This window comes from Dicentrarchus labrax, unplaced genomic scaffold, assembly GCF_905237075.1.
Source record: "Dicentrarchus labrax unplaced genomic scaffold, dlabrax2021, whole genome shotgun sequence".
Lineage (NCBI taxonomy): Eukaryota > Metazoa > Chordata > Actinopteri > Moronidae > Dicentrarchus > Dicentrarchus labrax.
This window is the reverse complement of record NW_026136711.1, coordinates 1,345,432-1,367,822: the sequence shown is the minus strand read 5'-3', so window position 1 is coordinate 1,367,822 and position 22,391 is coordinate 1,345,432. Positions and strand designations below refer to the sequence as shown.

The window sequence follows — 22,391 nt, the reverse complement described above, 5'->3', positions numbered from 1 at the left end:
TGGATCTGACAGCCAACAGGCACCAGTGCACTGAGGAGCACTGTGACACCGTGGATGAAGGTCACTGGGGGAGAGCGGGTCGGTGGTCACATGTGAGTGATGTCATTAGGATGAGTTGATTATTATTGTTCTTTATATTATTATAATGGAATTGAATTGTTTTCTGTTGCTGTTGTTTCTCCATTAAAATAACATCAGGACAACCAACCCCACCTGGTGAGGTTGTCATAAGTGCACAAGACGTATTTGACGCTCTGTATCTACTACACAGTGAGAGGGAATCTGTTAAGGGTCCAGTTCTTGAGTGTGACGCCGACCCTGTTCTCTATAAATGTTCTTCATTTGAATGCAGCATGTTACAGATTACAGCCTCCTGCCTGCAGACAAGTGATGAAATGAATAATGACGTGACCACCACTGGATTAATGCTTTTACAGAAACAGAAGTTGGTCCAACTGTGTTCACTCTGTGCTGCAGCGCTGGTACCGCGGAGACCCATCATCCTCCACAAAGCTGTGCAGGTGCAGAGAACAGATGAGCTTATGGACCGAGTCCTCACCTGATCACAGCTCAGTGTTTGTGAAGTCCTGCAGTGTGTTGGCTTCACCTTGGAAAGCTTACTATTAAATGATTTCATCCAGAATGCACCCAAACATCTGTCTCTTTCCAAGATGGACTTGAGAGAACTCTGATGTGTGTGTGTGTGTGTGTGTGTGTGTGTGTGTGTGTGTGTGTGTGCAGTACGGCTGCTGCAACATTACATTATAAACAACGTACAAAGATTTTGGAATTGAATTGTTAAAGATAAGAATCCTGATTTTTATGTGAGTCAATATCTCCCCCACCCAGTTTTACCCATCATGTTTCTCTCCCTGTTTGCTGCGATGGCAAAAACACGATCCAAATAAAAAATGTGTTGTTGTTGTTGTATAAATGGAATTATCCTGTATTCGGTCTTCAGCCTTTAAAGCAGGTCTTTTATAAGTCAGACTCTGTCCAAGTCAAATTCATCCTTCAGTTATCTTTTCATTTTCAAAAAGTTTTAATTTCTACCATCATCACACACTGACTCTCTCTCCCCCCCCTGACACAAAGACTCAAACTACTTTATGGTCAAAATACACAACAAATACAAAATACTGGCATTAATAAAATATATGTGCACATAACGGAAAAAAGTGTTTCACCCTCTCAAGTGAAGTGTCTCTTCAGAAAAAAATAAAAGTGCACGTTAACTAAGCAGCTTATTTCCATGTTGTTAGACTCAGTGCGGTCCTTCCATAAAAATACACAAGAATATTACAAAGAACAATTTTACACAACGACGCACCGCAGACAGATTTAACAGCAGGAACCAAACAGCCTTTCTGTCACTATTTAAAGCCTCCCTGCTACAACAGGTCACACAGGACTATGAAGACACATTCATTGATTCAGTAGGTTGACGATACAGAGACATTTTAAATCCCGATCTTTCCCTAACCTTTACCAAACGACTCTCGTTGCCTAAACCGAACCAGGACGTGAATCCTGAACTGTGATGTGTCCGTTCTGAACCTCGTGTTCCCGCCGTCCAACCCAACCACATCCTTGCGACTCCATCGCGTTACATAAATATATGTAATCCTTCAGAAACTGTCTAATATCTGTATGTTCATACATTCTCTTGCCTCTTGTATGCGATTGGACGTACACACCTGCACATTTCTGTTCTGTTTAAATTTACATACGGTCGGCCGTCACTGAGCTCGAACTGGTTTGCAGAGAGAGAGAGACAAATGGGTTGCAGTCTGTCCAATCAGCTTCCTCGTGGGTGGGAAGGACATCCAGCAAACCAATCCATTGTAAGGCCAAGCTATTTACATAGTGTGTTTAACATTTGTGTGTGTGTGTGTGTGTGAGTGAGTGAGTGAGTGAGAGAGAGACAAAGAGACCTGAAAAGGACATGTCACCTTTTGAAGTATCTGCTTGACTACTGATAAGTGAAGCGTAGATGTGTGTCTAAATAGGTTTCAGTACGCTACTTTGCATCAGTTGCGTGTTTGTGTGTGTGTTTCTGTGAATATACTTGCATGCTTTCACATGTTTATACACCCTGCCTATTGTGTGTGTGTGTGTGTGTGTGTGTGTGTGTGTGTGTGTGTGTGTGTGTGTGTGTTTATGTGGCAGGTAAATGACAGGAGTGACCTTGTCATATTTAGTCATTGCTGACCAGGAACACGCACACACACACACACACACACACACACACACACCATCCTTGGATACATAAACACACTGCACGTGCATAACCAGAAGCGCAGGGCATTACGTGAGCACACACACACACACACACACACACACACACACACACACACACACACACACACACTGGCATACAGGCAACACACTAACTCAGACACAAATAGAGCGGAAAACATGTGCTGCCTGCATACACAGACAGGCCTGCCAAAACCACTTACACACAGCGAGGCTTACAGGACACTCACACTCACACACACACACACACACACACACACACACACACACACACACACACACACACACACACACACGCACACACAGAAACGGCTGACTTCGTCTGGCTCATACATAGTCACAACTGTAGCTTGGACATGAGCATATAAAAGGATATACATGCACGTGACTGACCGAGTGTCCGGACGGAGACAGACACACATAAAAGCTTAAGCCCAAAAAACCCTGAAAAATACACACACACACACACACACACACACACACACACACACACACACACACACACACACACACACACACACACACACACACACACACACACACATCCATACATACACAGCATCCAAACTGATTTGATTCCAAGTGGAGAGAAAACAGAAGCGTCAGTGAATTAGCAATGAGTTGGTGATGAGAATGAATTGTGTCTTAAGCTCAGCACACACACACACACACACACACACACACACACACACACACACACCGAGGGGGGTTGGAAGGGTTATAATTAATACAACAGAATAATGTAACCTCAGAAAAGAAAAGTGGAAACCGAGAGTTTTAGCATCTACAATGTGTGGAGAACTCGTTTTTTGTGAAGCAAATTCAGACAGAAGCTTAAAGGCTCTTTTCACAGCTGGAAGACAGTACCCACAATGCACTGTGTTGTTCCTCTTTTCTGCTTTAAAGACAAAATAATGGTGAAATTTCCACCCAGTGAAAGCCTTTTTTACCACAATAATGACTGGGTAACTGTGAGATTAGCTGTGGTTTCACCCCAGATCAGACGGGTGTTGTGAGACTCGTGAAGTGTTGTATGGTGTTGTGTGTGTGTGTGTGTGTGTGTGTGTGTGTGTGTGGGAGTATATTGTTCTTTATTTTTAAATGTATTTTAATAATGCTAATGTAGAGTCTTTTCTTCTGTAATTGTCGGGCAGAGCTCCAGCCCCAACCGTTGTATCAAAAGCCCTGAATTAGTTTGCTTTTAAAAGAACCAAAGAGCATTATTACTGGGGGAATATCACCATCCTGTATCGGTCCACGCTAACCCTGAAATTCCACCGGGGTCGGCTTTATGGCGTCATGTGGTTTGGATCTGTGATCCGCTTGTCTTCAAATCCCGCCGTGAGTGTTTCAGAAGCAGAGCGTCTTCCTGCCCGACGTTGTTTACTCGTGTGTCTTATCCTTAAAAAGGAAACCAATGGTTCTCCACTCTGTGTTTTATTTTGAAAATTGAGCTTCTGTGTCTGACTTCCTGCCAGTTCCTGTGGGGTTGTAGGGTGTGTGTGTGTGTGTGTGTGTGTGTGTGTGTGTGTGTGGTTTTTTTCTTTCATGTGGGGGGGCTGGGGGGAAGTTTTATTTAATAACTTCCCCACATTTAAAATTTAAAAAAAAAAAAAAAAAAAAAAGGCTCTAAACAGGAGGATGTTTTCCTGGTGACTTAAAAATAATAACAGACATTTTGCCTCTTTTAGGTTGCAGGAGTAAAAGTTAGTTCTCAAAAAAAGAAGGGAGGTGGGAGAAAAATTAGTATAAAATATAAAATATACGTGTTTTCCTGGGTGGCTTTTATGTTTTTATTATATAATTTACAGATTTTAAGGCGTTCTTATGAAGCCCCTAAAGGGACATTGGAAAAAAAAAAAAATGAAACGTCGGTGTTGTGGCGAATCAACACATGGCTAATTTTAATATTCAAATGAGTATTAAACTAATTTAACTAAACTAAACTAAAAAATAAATGTCAATTAATCTGTAACCTTTTTTGTTACAGTCCGCATTTAAAGGGGAACTTCAGCAGATTTTTACCCTAGTCTTGATCTCTAGGTCCCTGAGTACTGTCGATAAGAAAACAACGACCAAAACCGGAATAATCGGAGACTGCTCTCGAGTAGTGTGTGAAGACATGGACATTTTTGAGGGGGAAATAAACTTTTTTTCGTCGTGATGGCATTATCTCCGTGATCGATTATTCTGGGCTTTCGGTGAAGCGAGCGGTGGAAAAACAGGTAGGCGACAGTAATGTTTGTACGGTTTCTGCACAACGTATGAGTTGAAAAGGCATGTTGTTGTCACGTAATGGCCCTGATCATGTTGCACAGACATTTTAACTGCATTGTGTGTCTGTTAAGAGGAGCAAAAGGCACTCTTTAGGATATGCCCCCAAGAAGTGTATTATAACTCACTGGGAGCTCTGGCCATTAGCTGCAGGATCTCCAGTTTGCTAGAACCAATTCTGGTCGTTGTTTTTCCTATCGACAGTACTCGGTGACCTCTAGTGATCAAGACTAGGGTAAAAATCTGCGGAAGTTCCCCTTTAAATGGCCTGTCCTGCAGCCGGACACTCATTTGTCCTCCTTTTGAGAAAATAACAAAAAAGGTCGCCTTTTGACACATTACCTTGTTAGTTTAATACTTATTGGCTTAAAATGTGTGTCAAAATAAGTAATTTCATTGGTTACATTTTCATGGCGACCTATCAACACATGGTTAATTTTAATATTCAAATGAGCCATGTGTTGATTGCCACAACATGCAATCCCTATCTAGTGCTCACTAGAAACGTTTCATTTGATTTTTTTTCCCCATGTCCCTTATGGGTACATTCTTGATCTCAAGTGGATTGAAAAAAATAGCTGCAGTGAATTGGAAGGAAATCTCCCTGGGGGAGCAGACTCCCAGACCCCCCTTAAGTTTTGGCTCAGCCCCGAATGTTTACAATGTCTGGCTCCGGCCCTGGTACCTGTTATACCTTCTTTTGTATCCTGATATTTGACAAACAGATTAGCTCGGTTGTCAGTACGAGCTTTTTTCAGCTCCGTCTTTTGGCCAAAGTGAAGTCTTTTCTCAGTCGGCAGGATCTTGAGAAGGCAATCCATGCTTTTATCAGCTCAAGACTGGACTACTGTAATGCCCTTTACGTCGGCCTCAGTCAGTCCTCAATTTCTCGTCTCCAACTTGTGCAGAACGCTGCAGCCCGTTTTTAACTAACACGTCCAGACGCGAACATATTACTCCTGTGCTGTCGTCACTCCACTGGCTTCCAGTCCGTTTTAGAATTGATTTTAAACTTTTGTTGTTTGTTTTTAACACCATTAACGGCTCGGCCCCCTCTTACTTGTCAGAGATTTTAACTTTTCGCAATTGTGGCAGAGCCTTGCGCTCTTCAGGTCAGCTTCTGTTAGAAGTCCCTAGGTCCAGACTTAAACAGTGGGGCGATCGTTCTTTGCTGTCGCTGCTCCTAGACTGTGGAACAAACTGCCCCCTGACATTCGTACCACTACTGATCTCGGCCTTTTTAAATCGAAGCTTAAGACCCACTTTTTTAGATTAGCTTTTAATTCTGAATAGGACAGTACTGTCTCTTAGGTGTACTCTTTTATCTGCTCCTTTCTGTGCATTTCTGGAAGGCTTTTAATACCCTGCAGTGCTGCAGCACTTTAAATTGTATTTGTATGTTATATATGTGTTATGTACTGTTTCATGGCTCTGTTGTAAAGCACTTTGGGTACCTTTGGCTATTGTAAAGGGCTATACAAATAAACTTGATTTGATTTGATTTGATTTGATTCCGTAAGGTACTCTGTTACATGTAATCTGTTACTCCCCAAGTCTGCACACACACACACACACACACACACACACACACACACACACACACACACAAGCCAGTCAGTCAAATGACATGAAATGAAAACAAGAAAGAAAGACTAAAGAAAAAAGGAGGAGTTGAGAGGCAAAGTGAGGATAGAAGTCACATAAATCCTATTTGTTTCTGAGCTGCATGCAAACCCTGTAATCAGACGTTTAAACAATCCAGGACATGTTTCAGTAACTTCCGGGACCCTCGGACCACAAAATCCGGTCTAAATCCTCCGAGCAACTGCGAACGAGCCTCACCGAGATCAATGCTGTTTACTTTCATCGCTTTGAGACGGGAGATACGAGGTTTCCCTGGCCCACGCTGCCATATTACTAAGCCTTGCGGCAGACTGCAAGGCTTAGTCATAAATCGCAGACCCAACACCACCGTGAGGATGCATACATTTATCCTACCCTGTAATTGTGAGTGGAAGGGAGCGGTGTGGCGTTCATGTGACTGTGTGAGAAATGGCATAATCTCTCTGTTAATGTACACTATGATTGCAGGGAAAGAGAGAGGGATTCAGGTCAGAGGAAAGGAGAGGAAAAGAAAGAGAATGATGCCACTAACACGTATTGTTCAGGTGTTTCCAGTGCTGGTAGCACACGGCCATTAAACAGGAAAAATATTTTAAAATTCAACCGAGCAGCCTCGTGACAGTTTGAGAAAAACATCCTGAATCCCATTCTGAGTTGCTTTTAAAAAGGTCTGCAGCAGCTCTGTGACAATGAGGCTGAGGAGAGTGACGGCACTCACTGAAACAACCACGCAATGTGCTCTGAGAACCAGACTGTCCCCTGATAGACAGAGAGACAGGCAGAGACACGTTAGCATGGAGACAGGAACAAAAAGACACAATGAGAGCTGCAGACAGACAGACAGACAGACAGGCATATTAGTATGTAGCAGTATGCAGCCTGTGTCCTCCATTGTACATACTATCTTGTTATGTTTGAATATTTAAGTGTATTTTTATGTCAGAGCATTGATTGATTCTTTATAAGTTCTGCTTCTGGTACTGATAAAAGTGGAATCTGTCTCTTTTCATTCATTATACTTTAAATGTTTAATAAGATAAAAAAAGACTTAAATGTTAGAGCCGCACAGAGAGACGCTGGAGAACAGACAAAGAACTGAATGAAATAAATAAAATAAAATAAGAAATTAATTTTCTTCCCAGAAATAAAAAAATCACAATTTGCCTCAGGGGGCTTTACAATCTGTACGGGGGGAGGTTTGTTTACACGCTAGCATAAGCTAACTAGCTAGGAGGAGGAGGTTTTCAGGTCTGGGGGACGCAGAACCGGGCTCACAGCCTGGGAGACCATCAGGGGCCCGTGATCCACAGCGGATAATGTGTTGGTTCTGGCGGCCCCTGTGGACAAAAGCGGTAGTGTGTCCATCACCTGGTTAAACTGATTTCAATGGGAATGTGACCGAATTCGAGCCGTTGGCCTGGAGGAGTCTTCTCTCTGATGGCGGTTTGTTTATGTAGGTCATACAGAGGAATCCGTATTAAAGGGAAAGTTTCAGTTAGATGACCTCAGATTGAAGAAATTCCTCTTTGTATTCTTTTGTTTGTGTTTGTTGTTTACGGCACTGACCCAGATTTCTGGTGGCTATGATTAAACTTTCATGTGCATCCTGTATTTATGCGACATGCACTATAAGCACAAACACACTTATACATGTTCTGTATTGGGAATGTATGACTCTAATGGAGAGACACTTATAAGACACGTTGCTAATGAGCAACCATTGAAGACTCAGGCTGTGGTGCTGAGCCTTACAGCAAATTCATATCCAGACCAAAAGACACATCATTTGTACAGTGAAATATAATGTAGTAATTGTGTATTACTTTATATTATAAAAGTGTTGTTGACGTCTTTTATAATTCACATAAAGTTATGGGAGTTTCAAACACAAAGGCAGTAAGATACAGAGACAGAAAACAGTCTTTGAAACGATGATGAAAGATGCAGCTGTGACATTTTTGCTGTCTGTCAGACTGTCGGATGAGAAAAGGCAGACAGGCAGACAGACAGTGAGTCAAAGCTCAGACTTCATTCAAATGTCACTCTCTGCCTACCAGGGAATATTTGAATACCATAACAGGATATGCATATCACCTGCTGAGGACTAAAGCACAAACAACCAGCAGATAGATTAGACCTTCGGATCACATCTGGTACTGACTCGCTCGCACACAATACAATAGCAAACCGGGTAGATCTTTAATTAGTTTTCATCATCTGCTATATACTGCAAAGCACAGGTGTCAGGACTTTCTTCACTGTTGTATCAGGTGTCTCAGCCAGGATGTTACTAATCTACCACACTGACTTTGTTTACTGAGCGGATGATTGTTAAAAAGAGAGCGAAAGTTTAATTTCCCCAAGAGACCGGTGAAACCTGCCGCTGTGCACCTTTATCTGATCTTTTATCATTAATTATTATTACTATTATTTCATCATTTTACCAACCCAGTCTCACTCTAAAGTCATCGTCACTGTGCTTCGTCAGTCGTCCTCTGCATTATTTCTGCACGTTACAGACATGACGCTAGATACAGCATCGCGAAAGGTCACTGAGCAGAGAGAGCAGAGCTGGCAGTGAGAATGTGCTCTTTATGTAATCAGGTTGAAGTCAAATGTGATGTTTGAATGATGTCTGTGCAGAGTCTGACACTAGAAATATGTTTCCACATTCATCTGCTGAATGTGGAAAGTTTCTCTGAGCTCACTGAACATCTGATTTTAAGGGGCGGGGCCTATGAGCAGGATTTCTGACGTCACAAATAGTGTGAGAATAGTGCACAGACACTGAGAATGGACTTCACGGTGAAGGAGGAGACATCTTGTGTCCAGCAGGAAAACTTTATAAATGATTTAAATCAGCATATTCCTAGATTGAGGGATTTTTTAAGAGGTAGAAGGAGAAGATGACTTTTTAATGGTTTTAATGTGGAAATGATGAAAAAATATGTAAGACGCATATTATTGTTCCAACCAGAATATTTGTATATGTATCTTAATTCAGGAGAGGATCTTTAAATCTGTACTCTCTGTGCCGCGGGGGAAAAGATTTTATTCAGCCCCGAATTTGTGCCAGTTATAAAAATTCACATTTCTTCACTTGATTTTGTGTTTCTTGGTGACTGATGGACTAAATGCAGGTTTGCAGCTGGTTTAAAATTGTTGTTTCTCGCATGATTCTTGTGCTTTGAAATGATCTCCCACCTGTAATCAGACCTGACACCAAAATTGAATTTGGGAAAATGGAGCAAATCTGCAGGGTCTCAATTACAGAGGGGGAAAGAGCCATTTATCTTGATTGCAGGCTATATTTAGGTTTATCTCCATTTTCTCTTTCCAAATTAGCCATTTGTCCATGTAGTGTACACAGCAGCCCGTTTCATTGCTAACCCACCGTTGCCTCTTCAGATACACGTGGTGTTTCCAGCTGCAGCCGGCTGCTGCTCTCGGCAGTAAAGGCAAATGTGTTAGTGTCAGACAAAAAAACTAAAAAAACTAATGACACATGCAAACTACAGAGGCAACCACACCCTCCATGTTGTTAAGCGATGACTTGAGTTTCTGTCTGCTCAGACCGGGCTTGTTGGCTGATTTCAGTCAGCACCACGTACATCTCCATTACTGAGGCCGATGTAATACACGACGCATCGCCAACGAGCCGATACATCAACGATCTGAATTAGCTACTAATGTGATACAATACAATGCAAAAGAATATGATGTCACTGTATATCTATCTATATCTATGTGGTACTTTGATTTTTAAGCAGCTAGAGAAACAGTTTAGAGAGGAGGAATCAATCTAAATTTAAAATGATTGGTCACATTTCTAAACAATAAAGGCAGCTCTACTGGTAATTATACATTAATGAGTTTTTACAGATGCAAAGATGTTAGAAACAATGATTTCATCCCAAATTGTATTCAGTGCACAATGTTTTACCAAGTGAGCTACCAAGGTGCCCGAGGACATAATAGTTTATAAAATTATAATAAAGACAATAAAATAAAAATCCTTCTCACTCATTTAAAGGATTATTGTAACTGATGATGATAATAATAATAATTGTGAATTACTACAAATCTCATATCATTGCAACCCTAACTGTAGCCACAACGTAGGTAAACCCAAACCATGATTATTGCCTGACCTTAACCAAAGCTGTGGAAGGGGCCGATCACACAGACATGTTGTAGTTTTCACTTTTTAGACGTACATAAAAATAAAAATAAATACATAAACACAAGGTTCAGTGTTACTTCTTTACCACTTCCTTCCTGTTTTGATGCCATTTTCTATGACAGTAAATGTGTTAGCTAACTAGTTAGTTCGGTTGGTTAGTTAGTCTGCTAAACACGCCTTTTTCTCCAGTAATCATAATTGATCGCCTGTAGCGACGCGTCTCCGTGTGATCGGCCCCTAAAACCAGAAAACACTAACAGTTTGATTTGGTGGATTTGCTGCAATAACTCTAAACTTCATATTCATATTGGAAGGGTCTGCCTTCAAAGGGTTAAAGAGGATAAGCGTAGCTGCTATTATTGTCAGGCGGGGGCTCCAGCCGGCACTGGCCCACAGCCTCTATTTATCCAATAGCAAAAGGGTTGTTGACACGATCGCACCCGACAACCAAGGATCTGGTTTTTATAAGGTTGCTCACTGCTTAAATTAGCCTTGACTACTACTGGCCAGAGTGTGTGTGTAGAGTCAGACAGAGAGACAAAGAGAGAATACATGATGGTTTATGCTAAACACAGTTATATGGGACAAAGGTTCGGGATGTGTGTGATGTTCCTGTGTGAGGCAGTTAAAGGGGTTACACGCCAGGTCACCATGTAATCTCCTCCGACTGCCCCAGCCTTGGCTGGAAGAGCTGAAGAGGCGTTCTCTCATTTCATATCACCAAAATATTTATTCTGCTGCCATATATAAATCATGATGCTTCTGCTTGGTAGACGGATGAGAGTGCACGTGAAGGTCACAGCACCAAAACATCATGATTTTATTATCGTCCAATGAATATTTCCATAGTGGTGAAATCCAAGCTACCAGTTTTATTTCTGCAGACAAATTCAAGCTAAACTTCTCCACAATAGCTATTCTTTTAGAAGTTTAGATTCCTTTGAAGGGGGCTGCGGAATATTTTAGGACAGTCATGTCTTTATAATCCTCTTTTTCCCCCACAAATCAAACCTTGGACACAGTTTGTTTTGGCAGCTGAGGTCTGAGTGTAGCTGGAGCTTGTGTTTATCTGCTCAGCTCCACAGGTTGATAGTGGGTTCGCTGTTGTTCTGAGGCACTGTTAAAAATATTCTGAATAAATGCACCTGTGGATGTGCAGATAAAATGCAGCCTCCCTCACACTATTGGACACTGTGTCCCTTTCCGTCAACTTTGGACAATTTGAAGAGAATAAAGATTCTGTTTTTTTCTGTATTTTGAAGCATTAAATGTATTTTAAGTGAACTGAATGTGATCTGTTTTTTAAAACTACAGTTATTTACGCATTCCCACTTCTAACTAATCAAATACTGTTCAGTGGATATCTGTAGGTATCCCTCTAATGTCAGTGCCTCTGCGGTGGAGCAACAATAAAAGTGCAACATCCGGTGAGGCTTTGGAAATCAAGCTACCATGGTTTAGGTATAAAAACTACTCCATTAGGTTTAAGAAAATAAGTTATGTTACATTGCAACATTATGTACCTTATGTAACTTAAGTAGGTTATGTAGGGATGGAATGATTACCAGTTTAATAATAAACTGTAGCTGCAAAACACTCAATACAGTAACTAAGGCTTTCAGTGTTAGCTGCATAGTGCATGATTTCAGTGTGTGTGTGTGTGTGTGTGTGTGTGTGTGTGTGTGTGTGTGTGTGTGTGTGTCTGTGTGTGTGTGTTTGTGTGTGTATACTACATCAGCACCAGGCAGGAGAATTCAGCGACTTGGGAGTGACACCGGATTGCCACAGCAGCGGCATAGGACTGCATTCTTCTTGGTCTTTCTAACTAATATACTAACACTCCACAGAAAATCTTGGTACAAGCAGATTTTTCTGACTGGAGCAGAGATTGTGCGTCTTCCAGTCCGACATGAATGCTTGTTGAACCCTCACAACCTCCTCACTGTCAAATAAATCTAATTACATAAGTGATTTGTCAACACGCCCACACACACCAAACCCCATTCTCTCTCTCTCTCTCTCTCTGTAGTCCTGTTGCTCACTCTACATCTGTCTCCCTCTCTTCCTCTCTCATAACCGCCCTCCCCCATTCTCTCTCTCTGTCTCTGTATGAAAATCAAGCACTCATTCAGCCATATTTGCTCTGTGTGTTGCGGGAGAGTTGTTTTCAATTGGCTCCTTAGCTCAAGAGCCTCCTCTCTTATCCCTGAGAGTGCCTGGATATCATCTTTCTATCCTACTATCTTCATGAGAGCGCTGGCCGCTGGGAAACGCAAAGCATATTACAGTGAGTTGGAGAGGAGGGTGGGGCAGATACGAATGGAAAGCGACAGAGCAAACAGCAGGAGAATAAAGACGTGTGCGTGAGCAAACAGAGAAAAGGTTATGTGAGAAAAAACATCCCATACTTTAAGATGAAAAGTGGTATTGAGCAAAGTTTATCTACTCCAAAGAATGACAATATAAAGGCAGGAAAGGCACACAGCACACCCAGATAATTAAAAGTTTAACTCTAATGATACTAGCTCCTAAGAATTAAACCTCTCACTAACCCAGGGGCCCAAACAGCGGCTCCTGTTTCTGATGTACCCATGGATGGACAGACAACTGGATTACTCTGATACTGAAGTTCTGCAGCAACAAGGAGCATCGTTTCTTATGATCTCTAAACATTTATGAATGTTTAGTCACACTGAATGAAAAGACAAAATCCGATTATAGTTTCATTGTCAAGGATTACTTGAAATATTTAAATTTTCAAAGCTTTTTTAAATGATGACTCTGGGGTCTGTAGATCTCGATGAGGGACTGGAGGAAACCAGCAGCCTACTTCCTGTCAGTCAGACCTGTGAGGGGTCCAATCAGCAGCCAAACACCAATAAACTTTACGTAGCCTGCGTGCACTCTTTCACCTCACACAGTATCTTTAACGTCTCTCCCTCTATCAACTCTCCCGCACCCCTCTGGGGAGACCTCGCCTCGCCGTTTGAAAACCTCTGAACTAACCATCACTGATGTTCAACACTCGGGGAAGAATTCACCACAGATGAAAAGAGAGAGCAATTTATTCACCAACAGCCTCAGTGGACCAAAATTCAATGCAGCCCAAAGACATTAAGACATAAACACAAGACGACTTTAAAGCAGAGGGGAGACACACTGCGAAAACTCTGATTATGTAAGTATTGCTGTTATATATAGGCCACTGGATGGTTTTCAAAAGGAATCCTGGGAAATAAAAGAAAACATCCAGAGGAGCCGAGGAAGGGGGTGCAGGTTAATGAACGATTGGACCGTTGAACAGATAATTTCTCCCCCCTTACTCTAAGTCTTTCATACTTTATCTGACACCCAGGCCCACAGAGACAGAGACGCTGCTTGTAATACTGAATGTTAACACTTCTCCGCCGCCTGCATGTGTTCAACAGTTAGATAGATTAAAGTTATTGGTGCAGTGTGAAAAAAAAATACATTTTAGCTTCATTGTAGTTTCCGGTGTAGCTCCCCTGGTAGAGCATGAACCCCATGCACTAAGACTGAGTCCTAACTACAGCGGCCCTGGTTCGATTCCAGCCTGCAGCCCTTTGCTGCATGTTATCTTTCTCTCTTTCCTGCTACTCTATCAAATAAAAGCATTATTCACAAATGAATTGCTGCTCTCTCCCCTCCTCATTGAACCTTATATTTAAATGATCCTGCATCCAAATGTTCCCACTTTGAATTTTATGTCATCACCAACAAAAGAAAGGATATACTAAAATCCCCTAAATGTTTCTTTCAGCTTGCATAAGGTGTTTCCAGGTTGTTTTATTGTCTTGTGTATTTGTAAAAGAATATTGTCACATTACAAGCAAACAAACTACACCACAGATTGCATTTGGGTTTGCTGATGAGGGTTTATTTTTTGGTATTTAACTTTTATTTGAGAGCCAGCAGAGAGAGACAGGAAACGTGGGGAGAGAGCAGGTCTCCAGCCGTAATTGAAATGTGGACTTTGCAGTTATATGATATACCATTAGGTTGTTGGTGCAGGATTTTAAATGAATTAACGGAACTATGCTTTTTGACTTTGTGTCTGACCCAATAATGATTCTTAATTAACACTCACAACAATTAAGTAATTTAATTCGGAGGAAAAATGACCCCAAAGGGGCCAAAATACAAAGAAAGTAGCTGATGTGATAGAAGAGAAACACAGAGGTCGGGAGCCGAGGCTTCTGGGGACTAACAGGCAGGAAGTAATGGACTCTTTATTAAATTAGATGCTCCACAAAACCAGAGCAGTCATTATTATCCAGCTGAGATCCTGACACAACCACCGATAACTGGATCCATTAACCCGATTGGCTGAACAACCATTAATCATGAGACATTTTAAAATGCTTAATTCATTTCTCTTGGTATTTAATGCTGGCAATGATTTGTAGCTATGGTTTTTGATGTTTTATGGTTATGAAGGATTTTAATTTATTGTTTGAGGTTTTGAGCCTTTTTTGTGTTTTTTTAGATATTATCAGCTTCACCACTTTGTGGCTTTCAGTAAGTTACATTTTTAAAAAAGAATATTTTTTTGGGTCTGATGAGTGAAGCCTGAAGTGTCTTAAACCTGCTTTCTTTCTAATGACCAATAGGGGGCAGCTTCATTGGCTGCAAAAATAGGTCGTTAATATTATAAGTCTTATGTAGAAATGATCCAACTTCTCAGTTGATTTATGAGCTCAGTAAACAGTTTCCTGATGAGTTTCTGGTCTCAGTCTCTAGTTTCAGTCTTCTTCCATACAGCATGATGTTCATTTAGCAACTGATGGTCCCATTTAGAGTAAAACAGACCATAAAGCAGGGGATGCTTTAGGGCGGGGCTACATTGTGATTGACAGCTCATTCTCAGTGAGTCCGTCCAGCTCAACGCATCAAACTCAAATCAAACTGTCAAACTAGGCAGTGCTACAGCCCAATATTTACTACTATTTTTATTTAATATTTACTGCGTAAACATCAGGAGGCCTAATATTGACCCTTGTGGGACCTCAACCATCTGGAGACTGTCGCCAACTAATGCTGTCGTCCTCCAGAAAGGAGCGTCAGATCAGAAAACACATCCATGTGTCAAACAATACATCTTACGTCAGGCTGCTGTGAACAGCGGTTTGCTGGATTCCACTGATTCACACTACACAAGATGAGGTGACCAACAGTTACTCCATTTCGTTCTTGGTACAACATTTTTGTTGGATCAGGCCGTTATTGGGCTAATATCATCCGGTCTGTGGAGGCTTTTTACAGGCCAACTGATAGCCAGTAAAGGTTACAACCACAGGCAGTGCAGACCCGGTTTCAACAAGGAGCTGATAAAAATCTCATCTGGCAGGGATAAAACACTCAAAAGGACATGAATCATACTTAAGATTTGGGAACCAACATAACGTCTTGCTGGACAGACGATGTGATTTTTCTCAACATCACTTCCTTCAGTATTTCCCCATGATGAACTGAAGGGTGTAGCACTGTGCTCAAAAGCCCCTACAGTGAAGAGGTCAGTCTGGTAAAGCTTTTATGGCGAGCATAAAAACACAATTACCTCACTGGATGGGTGAGTACATATATATTTTCTAACGTGGTTGACTTCAGTGTGAATCAAGCCCCTCAGACCTGGCAGTGCTAAAGTCTTGCTCTACCCACAGATTCTGACATTGGACCACTTTCAGTTTCCCCTAACAACACGTTTTAGCAGACTTCTGCTTTTGCACTTTTTCTTTTCAGCACTCCAAGTCCAAGTGAAACCAAGTGTGGAGAGAAATAGGGGTGTGCGAGATTACTTGTCAGGCAAATTGCTTGCACGTCAGCTTCTCTCTGTTCTGCCACTTGGACATAACAACACAGTCCTCTTTTTTTAAACCTATCCTAAGCATTCCTTGAACAGTGACTTAAGCAGCAAAAAGAAAAGAGATGCACAGATGCACAGATCTGCTTAGCATCCTGACGCTAAGCAAGCTGATTGGAATGTCATTAGTTTTACAGGCAATAAAAAACCACACCATTAACCTCATGGAGACACCAGATGAAAAGTCAAAGACTCACCAAAGTCATTAGGAGTCGTCATCTGTGCATCTTGAATGTCTGTATCGACCTGTGTGCCTGTCCATCCAGCAGATGCTGAGATATTTAAGATATTAGATTACGAAAAAACTAAGATAAATAACCACTAGAATAAATAAGGTAAAAATGCAGGTGCACCCTCACCCTCAAGGTGGTGTGGTTAATAATCAGATCTCCAAATACAAAGTAGTTGCCCATTAACTCAATGACGTGCCTTATCCTCCTCCAAACATACAGCGCATACAACGAATCACTTTGTAACACAAAGACAGCTTTTTAAACTGTTGAAAATTGATGTCCTGAGCAACATTATATGGTACGACGTGTTTACAAGCTCACGACTTCTGCATGTCACCGCCCTAAAGACTTTGGGTTGGTTCTGCAGTGCAGGTTAGTGCTTGTTTCCACACAGTTTCTGCAACGAAAGCTGGGAGAAAGTCCTCAGTGCCTATGGATCGAAGCATTTAAAATGTAGTACTAGAGTAATAACATACAATGTTGATACCCTCAAGATATAATATAGTAAACGACATAAACATCCTGTAATATGTACTGAGAAAGATGCAATAAAAATACTCCATAAAAGCTGTAAAAGGAGGATTAAATCTCTATGTGTTCCTTGATTGATAAACTGATAGATACAAGATGACAGTAACAGACGCAGAGGATCTGAGAGAAATGAAGACAGAAAGCAAGAAAGACACACACACAGTCCGCAGTGTGTGCAGGTCATGGAGGTCATACAGAGGCGATGTCGGCAGGAAATGAGCTCACATTGTACCGTTGCTCCTTCACTTGACCCCGAGACCCCACAGCTCCTCACCGACGTTCCAGGTGAGGCAGAATTAAACCAAAGGGACCAGAGGAATAAAATGTCAGAGATCTGTTTAATACAGCAGCTGGGAAAACAGCAGCTTAAAAAAAAAAATGTCTCATTTGTGATGCTGAGCTTATCAAATGCTAAGCTAGAAGTCGCACGCTGCACTGCCCTTTGAAAAGCTAATCCCATCCCGGATGTCCCCAATACGCCCTTTAGCTTTAAGTGTAAAGAAGTTTAAGTGAAGCCAACCAGCGTTTTTCTTTTTTTTGTATTTGGGAATTATTCCTGCTGTTTCTTTTCACTGTAATAACTCCAAGAATAACGTAAAGACCTCGATTCAATCCCATTCAGGTAGGTTCATCAAAATATCTTGATTTGCAAAGTTTAGGGAACAAAAATCAAAACTAGCAGACTTTCTGTGGCTGAGTGAGCTCCGTGCACTGATGACCCAAATCCATTTGATTTCTGCTTCCACTTCTTCTTCATATGAAGACATGCAGGGCTGTTTGAGGTTTTGCATTTTACACACTAATTGGCAGCTCAGCAGAGACATGGGAGAGAGAGTGAGAGAGAGAGAGGGGGGAAGAGTAGTAAAGAGGAAAGTAGAGAGAGAGAGAGAGAGAGAGAGAGAGAGAGAGAGAGAGAGAGAGAGAGAGAGAGAGAGAGAGAGCGAGCAAGACTGTAAAGTTGATTTAAAAGAAAGACAGCGAGGGACAGGGATGCACGGATCGGAGGAGATAAAAAGAGAGATGAAAGATGCAGAGGGACAGAGAGAGGGAGGAGAGGCAGTTCAAAAAGCAGCCAAAAGATAGTGAGAGATAAAAGTAGAGAGAGGGGAACAGAAGGAAAAGAAAAGGGATGAACACAGATATAACAGAGGAGGTAGAGAGTGGGACAGATCGAACCACTTTGGCTCAGAGGGAAAACTAACACACCCCACAAAGCTGAAACAAACACAATATGCAAGCCTCACACACCATCTCCAAATATCATTTTAAAATGAGCCAAGTTAAAAAATCCATCAACCCTCTGCTCAAAAATGCTACAAAGCTTCATTTCCCGCTCTAATTACAGCAGAAATACACAGCTCCCTTATGTTTTCATGAGTCTGTGTGTGCGGTTGGTCCCAGACTAATGACTGAACTCATGAGCTGCTCATGAGTTCAGATGCCCCCCCCCCCAATATTACATATACTACGTATAAATATAGACACAGGTTTACTTTTGGGGACCAAACCACTGACTCAAAAATATATATTTCTTCTAATTGGGGCACAGCTTTTGTGCCCAGTTGTACAAGCCATCGCTAATTAACAGCAGCCTGTTGCACCACCTGTGTGTAAGTTCAAAACTATCCTTATCATATCGTACATTATTAGTTTATTATAAGTTAACACACATTCACACATTCATGCATTCCTAAAATAAAAGTGTTTGCACCACGGACAGAAGTTACAGCTACAGTAACAACTTCAGTGTAAATCATAAACTGTCACAGAATTAAACTCTCTGATGGTCACACAGCATCAGTAACACAGTAACCCAGCAGAGAACTAATTCACAGATAGGACATTTCAGTATTGATCTAGCTAATGTGCAATACTCTGGTTAGGTCATTAATACAGCAATTATACAGTAAACTGTTCTTTAGCACACTGATTCAGAGATCCAGTTCCAAGCATCATTAGTATTTATCCATTACACTTCTGTTGTATACTGTACTATACATATTCGATTTTCTATATATTGTAATATAATGCACATATTTAAGCGTTCTTATTATTATTTCTGTCTGTATAATGTTTTGTTAGGTGTTTTTAGCATCGACTTTACACCCTAACTTAGGAGAGAGCTTACTCGTAACTGGTGCAATCCAGTGTTGGTCTTCAGTCTGAAAAGTGTCCCGAAGGAAGCGCACCAGGAAACACTTTCACAACAAACCTGCTGAGTCCTTCCTCAGAAGGGAAGGCTCGGTGCAGTCAGATTGGCTAACCAGAAGAGGAGGACGTGTTAGATAATTTACAGAAGTACTAATACTCCACTGTGAAACATACTCAGAAACATACAGGAGTACGGAAACATTTCCCCCACTGCTGAAAGGAATCCCGAGGAAACACTGAAGCCAATTCGTTTTTCATTTTCTCTTTTGTATATTTACTATTGTAAGTATAAGTATAGTATGATAAGTATTTCTTATCTGATGACTCAATTAATCAATGAATACTAAAACAAATAAACACTACAATAATCAATATCTGCAGCCCTATCCACAAGCCAAACCCAGTTCTAACCTGAACCCTCAAACCAAGTCTGAACAGCTCTGTGATGAAGTGAGAACCGACCTCGATTTCCAAAAGTGTCCTCGTTCTCAAGGCCAAAGGTCTTAAATTGGTCCTCACAAAGATAGAAGTACAAGGGCACACGCAGGGTTAGATCCCACCACTTGTGCCTGACAGTAAAGTGCCAGAGGCGTTTGAACGTGGCTGAAGGGGGACCTGGGACCTAGGACAGGGCAGCAAGGGAACACTGATTACTGCAGTGTTGTCTTCATGTTCAGTGTTCCTCTAAAGTAAATGTTCAAACAACACTGAAGTCATATGAGAGACTAGCTGAAGCCAAACACTTTCAGGCGAGTCAACCGGGTGGAATTTCTCCAGAGAAAAACTCATTATTTGTGGCCTGTAATGCAGATTGATGACAATTGCTCATAAAGATTATTAAAGAATAATTCAGTAAAGATGACAGTTGTGTTGCCCGGTGTGCAAAAAGTCTAAATATTAATACAGCGTTAAATAATAAAAAATAGTTTCCAGTAGTGCCTCATGATATCTTGTAGTCGCTTTGTCAGGAAGTTGTGTCATTAAATATGTCCGCGAGTCCTTCAGCCAAGTTTTTTCTCAAGTTGCACACAAGCAAAGCAAAGTACACAATCTGAATGTACTGAAGGGTGTACGTCTGCGTGTTCTTCTCCACAGGGGTTCTCAATTAATCATGTGACTATGTATTCATGTCCACTATTTGGCCAATTATTGTTTCATTTGGAGAAGCCTCTGTTGTTTAAATTACCCATGATTCTTATGCAAGATGGAAAAAAAGACGAATACAGACTGTGAATAAATAATGATTCGCTGTGATTAATGATCTTTGTCAGAAAACAGAGGAAAACAAGAGGAAACTATGTGGAATTTACTGGGATGAATCATTGTGTCTTGCTGCACTTTGAGCCGTACTTTGTGATATTCGGTTATAATAAACGCTGACCTGACTCGGCCGTAGAGAGAGAAACAGTGAAGCGCAGTGGAGTGCGTATGCTGACAGGCCTCCCACTCTGTCGGCTGCGGTGTTACTGCTGTTTGCTTTCTCTCTGCAGGTGACTGACAGGCAGAGCTGGCTGGTTCGGTGTTAACCGGCCGTTGACCTGAGTGTAGTCTGTCAGTCACTTAACCCTCGGCTGTCTGTAACACGTTACTGTAATCACATAACACTCGTCTGTAACACAGTAACATAACACATACTCCTAAATCCAGTAATCACACTTCAGTTACCAATCGTACTTTATGTCTTGTTACTTGCATTATAATATGTTCAACATGTTCTCCAAAGTCAGAGCAAGAATTGGTTTCCTGTATCGTAATAAAACATCTGTTACCCGCTCTAGGAAGCACAACTTGGTTAAAATGACAATTCTCCCAAACTTGGATTATAGTGACTTGAGGACAGCACAGGCTTAGTTTGAGGACACGTTACACCAAACAACTGAGATGACGGGAGCGTGCCGCCACTCTAGCAAACCTTTCATGATTTTATTCCGACATTGGACATTTGTCTGGTTGAAAGATTCCGTGTAAGGTCATCATTAATCTAGAGGTGTGCCTAAAAAATATCCTAGGTACACTGGACGTCATCTACCATATTGCTGTTTGTCACCGGTGCCCCTTTCAGCACTCATCACTGTAGCCTATATTCTCAAGTCAACTGGCCACCACTCCATGCCAGGCAACAGATCCACTGTTATCAGTTAATTTATAAAACTATCGTTGGCAAATCCCCTTCATATCTTGGCTCACGACTCAATATCTCCAACAGCAACCATAATTCATTTTCCAGCAAATTTGAAAAAGTAATGAGTAATGTGCAATGCATTACTTTTTGGGGATAATGACCCCAACACTGCTTGCCAATAGCAGGCATCAACAATCTAATGCACTGGTTCTCAAACTGCTGTACGTGTACTTCTATGCAGAGGAATCTTAGATTTCTTTAATAAAATAAATTCATTTAAAAACATATAACTACTATCAAAATGCAACAACATTTTGAATAAAAATACTTGGAATTATTGAAATGTAATTTAAAATAAGTTTCCTGTAATATTGTGTTTAAGTCACATTCATGAACATAGCGCAAGCATACATCTACGATTAGTTAGGACCTAACATGTGATGGAATCATCAATCATTGATCCAAACAGGAACTATTGGGGGTTTTAGTATGTAGCAGGAGTACCACATCTCCACCAGTCCCTTCAACTGTGCGTAGCAGAATAGGGTTGGGCGAGAGCCTAATATTTTCTGAGGTGGTGCATGGTGCAAAAAGTTCTGATCTAATAGTTACTAACACAGAACACTGTACTCACCAACCAAAGTGCTCAGATCTGTGGACGTGGCGACATCACTGGAACAATTCTGCAATAAAAGAAATGAGAGCCGTCAGATAATCAAACTTTAAAGTTCAGAAATATAAATATGAACGGTTTCATTTGGAAAAAAACAAACAAAAACAGGGTCTCTGCAGATACAGACAGTCACACACTCCCAGAGGAGTGATGATTGAGAGTCTGTACATTGTTCCTAGTATGCCTTTAACTTCTGCAAAGTGAAGTTTGTCAAGTAAAATGAGCCACAGCTGTGACAACCCACAGTCACACCCATCTCCCGTTCATTCATTCATTCATTCACTCATTCATTCATATCAGAACCAAGCTGAAATTACTTCTTCCATAACGAGCATCTATCTGTCAGCAGACAGTGAATGATGATGATTACTGACTTTATAATACCAACAAGCACACAGAGAGACTGGCAGGAGTTCGAGCCCGTTAGCCGTTCTCCACTCGATCTTTGATTTATCTGAAGC

General features: G+C 41.3%; 1 protein-coding gene across 2 annotated transcripts in view; it reads right to left on the bottom strand.

The window, feature by feature from the left end:
* The window catches only part of pcbp4 (poly(rC) binding protein 4), a 147,258-nt gene that overhangs the window by 78,887 nt on the left and 45,980 nt on the right, over positions 1-22,391 (bottom strand). For both annotated transcript variants that reach the window (XM_051415341.1, XM_051415342.1), the window contains exon 2: positions 21,892-21,940. The gene's annotated coding sequence lies outside the window, so the exon portion shown is untranslated. The remainder of the gene's footprint in view (positions 1-21,891; positions 21,941-22,391) is intronic.